Below are 5,406 nucleotides of genomic sequence, written 5' to 3' on the forward strand. Positions count from 1 at the left end.
AGGTTGGAGGTTCGAGCCCACCCGGTGGTGATGCGGCGATTTTTTCTCTTTGAGCTGATAGCTCTGAAAAAATGTTCTGATGGTGGTGAGAGTGGAGCACGACTGTCTCCATGGCGCAAGTGGCTATGCGATCAGCTGTTAACTGAAAGGTTGGAGGTTCCAGCCCTCCCGGGAGTGGTGTGTTGCTTTTTTTGGGCTGATAGCTTTGAAGATATGTTCTGATGGTGGTGAGTGTGGAGCAGGGCTGTCTCCGTGGCGCAATTGGCTAGCGCGATTGGCTGTTAACCGAAAGGTTGGAGGTACGAGTCCACCCGGTGGTGGTGCGGCGCTTTTTTTTCTTTGGGCTGATCGCTTTGAAGATATGTTCTGATGGTGGTGAGAGTGGAGCACGACTGTCTCCGTGGCGCAATAGGCTAGCGCGATCGGCTCTTAACCGAAAGGTTGGATGTACGAGCCCTCCAAGGAGTGGTGTGTTGCTTTTTATTCTTTGGGCTGATAGCTTTGAAGATATGTTCTGATGGTGGTGAGAGTGGAGCACGACTGTCTCCGTGGCGCAATCGGCTAGCGCGATCGGCTGTTAACCGAAAGGTTAGAGGTACGAGCCCACCCGGTGGTGGTGCGGCGCTTTTTTTTGGGCTGATAGCTCTGAAGAAATGTTCTGACAGTGGTGTGAGTGGAGCACGACTGTCTCCGTGGCGCAATTGGCTAGCGCGATCGGCTGTTAACCGAAAGGTTGGAGGTTCGAGCCCTCCCGGGAGTGGTGTGTTGCTTTTTTTTATTTTGGGCTTATAGCTTTAAAAATATGTTCTGATGGTGGTGAGTGTGGAGCAGGACTGTCTCCGTGGCGCAATTGACTAGCGCGATGGGCTGTTAACCGAAAGGTTGGAGGTTGGAGCCCACCCGGTGGTGGTGCGGCGATTTTTTTTATTTTGGGCTGATAGCTTTGAAAATATGTTTTGATGGTGGTGAGTGTGAAGCAGGACTCTCTCCGTGACGCAATTGGCTAGCGCGATCGGCTGTTAACCGAAAGGTTGGAGGTACGAGCCCTACCGGTGGAGGTGCGGCGCTTTTTTTTCTTTGGCCTGATAGCTTTGAAGATATGTCCTGATGGTGGTGAGAGTGGAGCACGACTGTCTCCGTGGCGCAATTGGCTAGCGCGATCAGCTGTTAACCGAGAGGTCTGAGGTTCCAGCCCTCCCGGGAGTGGTGTGTTGCTTTTTTTTGGGCTGATAGCTTAGAAGATATGTTCTGATGGCGGTGAGAGTGGAGCACGACTGTCTCCGTGGCGCAATTTGCTATCGCGATCGGCTGTTAACCGAAAGGTTGGAGGTACGAGCCCACATGGTGGTGGTGCGGCACTTTTTTTTTCTTTGGGCTGATAGCTCTGAAGAAATGTTCTGACGGTGGTGAGAGTGGAGCACAACTGTCTCCGTGGCGCAATTGGCTAGCGCGGTCGGCTGTTAACCGACAGGTTGGAGGTTCGAGCCCTCCCGGGAGTGGTGTGTTGCTTTTTTTGGGCTGATAGCTTAGAAGATATGTTCTGATGGTGGTGAGAGTAGAGCACGACTGTCTCCGTGGCGCAATTTGCTATCGAGATCGGCTGTTAACCGAAAAGTTGGAGGTACGAGCCCACAAGGTGGTGGTGCGGCACTTTTTTTTTCTTTGGGCTGATAGCTCTGAAGAAATGTTCTGACGGTGGTGTGAGTGGAGCACGACTGTCTCCGTGGCGCAATTGGCTAGCGCGATCGGCTGTTAACCGAAAGGTTGGAGGTTCGAGCCCTCCCGGGAGTGGTGTGTTGCTTTTTTTATTTTGGGCTTAGAGCTTTGAAAATATGTTCTGATGGTGGTGAGTGTGGAGCAGGACTGTCTCCGTGGCGCAATTGGTTAGCGCGATCGGCTGTTAACCGAAAGGTTGGAGGTACGAGCCTACCCGGTGGAGGTGCGGCGCTTTTTTTTCTTTGGGCTGATAGCTTTGAAGATATGTTCTGATGGTGGAGAGAGTGGAGCACGACTGTCTCCTTGGCGCAATTGGCTAGCGCGATCGGCTGTTAACCGAGAGGTTGGAGGTTGGAGCCCACCCGGTGGTGGTGCGGCGATTTTTTTCCTTTTGGCTGATAGCTCTGAAGAAATGTTCTGACAGTGGCGAGAGTGGAGCACGATTGTCTCCATGGCTCAATTGGCTATGCGATCGGCTGTTAACTGAAAGGTTGGAGGTTCCAGTCCTCCCGGGAGTGGTGTATTGCTTTTTTTTCTTTGGGCTGATAGCTTTGAAGATATGTTCTGATGGTGGTGAGAGTGGAGCACGACTGTCTCCGTGGCGCAATTGGCTAGCGCGATCGGCTGTTAACCGAAAGTTTGGAGGTACGAGCCCACCCGGTGGTGGTGCGGCGCTTTTTTTTCTTTGGGCTGATAGCTTTGAAGAAATGTTCTGATGGTGGTGAGAGTGGAGCACGACTGTCTCCGTTGCGCAATTGGCTAGCGCGGTCGGCTGTTAACCGACAGGTTAGAGGTTCGAGCCCTCCCGGGAGTGGTGTGTTGCTTTTTTTTATTTTGGGCTGATAGCTTTGAAAATATGTTTTGATGGTGGTGAGTGTGAAGCAGGACTCTCTCTGTGACGCAATTGGCTAGCGCGATCGGCTGTTAACCGAAAGGTTGGAGGTACGAGCCCTACCGGTGGAGGTGCGGCGCTTTTTTTTCTTTGGCCTGATAGCTTTGAAGATATGTCCTGATGGTGGTGAGAGTGGAGCACGACTGTCTCCGTGGCGAGATTGGCTAGCGCGATCAGCTGTTAACCGAGAGGTCTGAGGTTCCAGCCCTCCCGGGAGTGGTGTGTTGCTTTTTTTTGCGCTGATAGCTTAGAAGATATGTTCTGATGGTGGTGAGAGTGGAGCACGACTGTCTCCGTGGCGCAATTTGCTATCGCGATCGGCTGTTAACCGAAAGGTTGGAGGTACGAGCCCACATGGTGGTGGTGCGGCACTTTTTTTTTCTTTGGGCTGATAGCTCTGAAGAAATGTTCTGACGGTGGTGAGAGTGGAGCACAACTGTCTCCGTGGCGCAATTGGCTAGCGCGGTCGGCTGTTAACCGACAGGTTGGAGGTTCGAGCCCTCCCGAGTGTTGTGTGTTGCTTTTTTTGGGCTGATAGCTTAGAAGATATGTTCTGATGGTGGTGAGAGTAGAGCACGACTGTCTCCGTGGCGCAATTTGCTATCGCGATCGGCTGTTAACCGAAAAGTTGGAGGTACGAGCCCACATGGTGGTGGTGCGGCACTTTTTTTTTCTTTGGGCTGATAGCTCTGAAGAAATGTTCTGACGGTGGTGTGAGTGGAGCACGACTGTCTCCGTGGCGCAATTGGCTAGCGCGATCGGCTGTTAACCGAAAGGTTTGAGGTTGGAACCCTCCCGGGAGTGGTGTGTTGCTTTTTTTTCTTTGGGCTGATAGCTTTGAAGATATGTTCTCATGGTGGTGAGAGTGGAGCAGGACTGTCTCCGTGGCGCAATTGGCTAGCGCGATTGGTGTTAACCGAGAGGTTGGAGGTACGAGCCCACCCGGTGGTGGTGCGGCGCTTTTTTTTGGGCTGATAGCTTTGAAGAAATGTTCTGATGGTGGTGAGAGTGGAGCACGACTGTCTCCGTGGCGCAATTGGCTAGCGCGGTCGGCTGTTAACCGAGAGGTCTGAGGTTCCAGCCCTCCCGGGAGTGGTGTGTTGCTTTTTTCGGGCTGATAGCTTAGAAGATATGTTCTGATGGTGGTGAGAGTGGAGCACGACTGTCTCCGTGGCGCAATTTGCTATCGCGATCGGCTGTTAACCGAAAGGTTGGAGGTACGAGCCCACATGGTGGTGGTGCGGCACTTTTTTTTTCTTTGGGCTGATAGCTCTGAAGAAATGTTCTGACGGTGGTGAGAGTGGAGCACGACTGTCTCCGTGGCGCAATTGGCTATGCGAAAGGCTGTTAACAGGAAGGTTGGAGGTTCGAGCCCTCCCGGGAGTGGTGTGTTGCTTTTTTTTCTTTGGGCTGATAGCTTTGAAGATATGTTCTCATGGTGGTAAGAGTGGAGCAGGACTGTCTCCGTGGCACAACTGGCTAGCGCGATTGGCTGTTACAGAGAGGTTGGAGGTTCGAGCCCTCCCGGGAGTGGTGTGTTGCTTTTTTTTGGGCTGATAGCTTAGAAGATATGTTCTGATGGTGGTGAGAGTGGAGCACGACTGTCTCCGTGGCGCAATTAGCTATCGCGATCGGCTGTTAACCGAAAGGTTGGAGGTACGAGCCCACATGGTGGCGGTGCGGCACTTTTTTTTTTCTTTGGGCTGATAGCTCTGAAGAAATGTTCTGAAGGTGGTGAGAGTGGAGCACGACTGTCTCCGTGGCGCAATTGGCTATGCGAAAGGCTGTTAACAGGAAGGTTGGAGGTTCGAGCCCTCCCGGGAGTTGTGTGTTGCTTTTTTTTCTTTGGGCTGATAGCTTTGAAGATATGTTCTGATGGTGGTGAGAGTGGAGCAGGACTGTCTTCGTGACGCAATTGGCTAGCGCGATCGGCTGTTAACCGAAAGGTTGGAGGTACGAGCCCACCCGGTGGAGGTGCGGCGCTTTTTTTTCTTTGGGCTGATAGCTTTGAAGATATGTCCTGATGGTGGTGAGAGTGGAGAACGACTGTCTCCGTGGCGCAATTGGCTAGCGCGATCGGCTGTTAACCGAGAGGTTGGAGGTACGAGCCCTCCCGGGAGTGATGTGTAGCTTTTTTTTATTTTGGGCTGATAGCTTTGAAAATATGTTTTGATGGTGGTGAGTGTGGAGCAGGACTGTCTCCGTGACGCAAGTGGCTATGCGATCGGCTGTTAACTGAAAGGTTGGAGGTTGCAGCCCTCCCGGGAGTGGTGTGTTGCTTTTTTTGGGCTGATAGCTAAGAAGATATGTTCTGATGGTGGTGAGAGTGGAGCACGACTGTCTCCGTGGCGCACTTTGCTATCGCGATCGGCTGTTAACCGAAAGGTTGGAGGTACGAGCCCACACGTTGGTGGTGCGGCACTTTTTTTTCTTTGGGCTGATAGCTCTGAAGAAATGTTCTGACGGTGGTGAGAGTGGAGCACGACTGTCTCCGTGGCGCAATTGGCTATGCGAAAGGCTGTTAACCGGAAGGTTGGAGGTTCGAGCCCTCCCGGGAGTGGTGTGTTGCTTTTCTTTCTTTGGGCTGATAGCTTTGAAGATATGTTCTGATGGTGGTGAGAGTGGAGCAGGACTGTCTCCGTGGCGCAATTGGCTAGCGCGATTGGCTGTTAACCGAAAGGTTGGAGGTACGAGTCCACCCGGTGGTGGTGCGGCGCTTTTTTTTCTTTGGGCTGATCGCTTTGAAGATATGTTCTGATGGTGGTGAGACTGGAGCACGACTGTCTCCGTGGCGCAAT

General features: G+C 52.5%; 1 non-coding gene across 1 annotated transcript; it reads left to right on the top strand.

Moving 5' to 3' along the window:
• The first annotated feature begins 1,422 nt into the window (after positions 1 to 1,422).
• Positions 1,423 to 1,499, top strand: TRNAN-GUU (transfer RNA asparagine (anticodon GUU)). Its single transcript has one exon. It is a non-coding gene; the product is annotated as a tRNA-Asn (tRNA).
• The last annotated feature ends 3,907 nt before the right edge of the window (positions 1,500 to 5,406 follow it).

Source organism: Rhipicephalus microplus, unplaced genomic scaffold (assembly GCF_043290135.1).
Source record: "Rhipicephalus microplus isolate Deutch F79 unplaced genomic scaffold, USDA_Rmic scaffold_13, whole genome shotgun sequence".
NCBI classification, from domain to species: domain Eukaryota; kingdom Metazoa; phylum Arthropoda; class Arachnida; order Ixodida; family Ixodidae; genus Rhipicephalus; species Rhipicephalus microplus.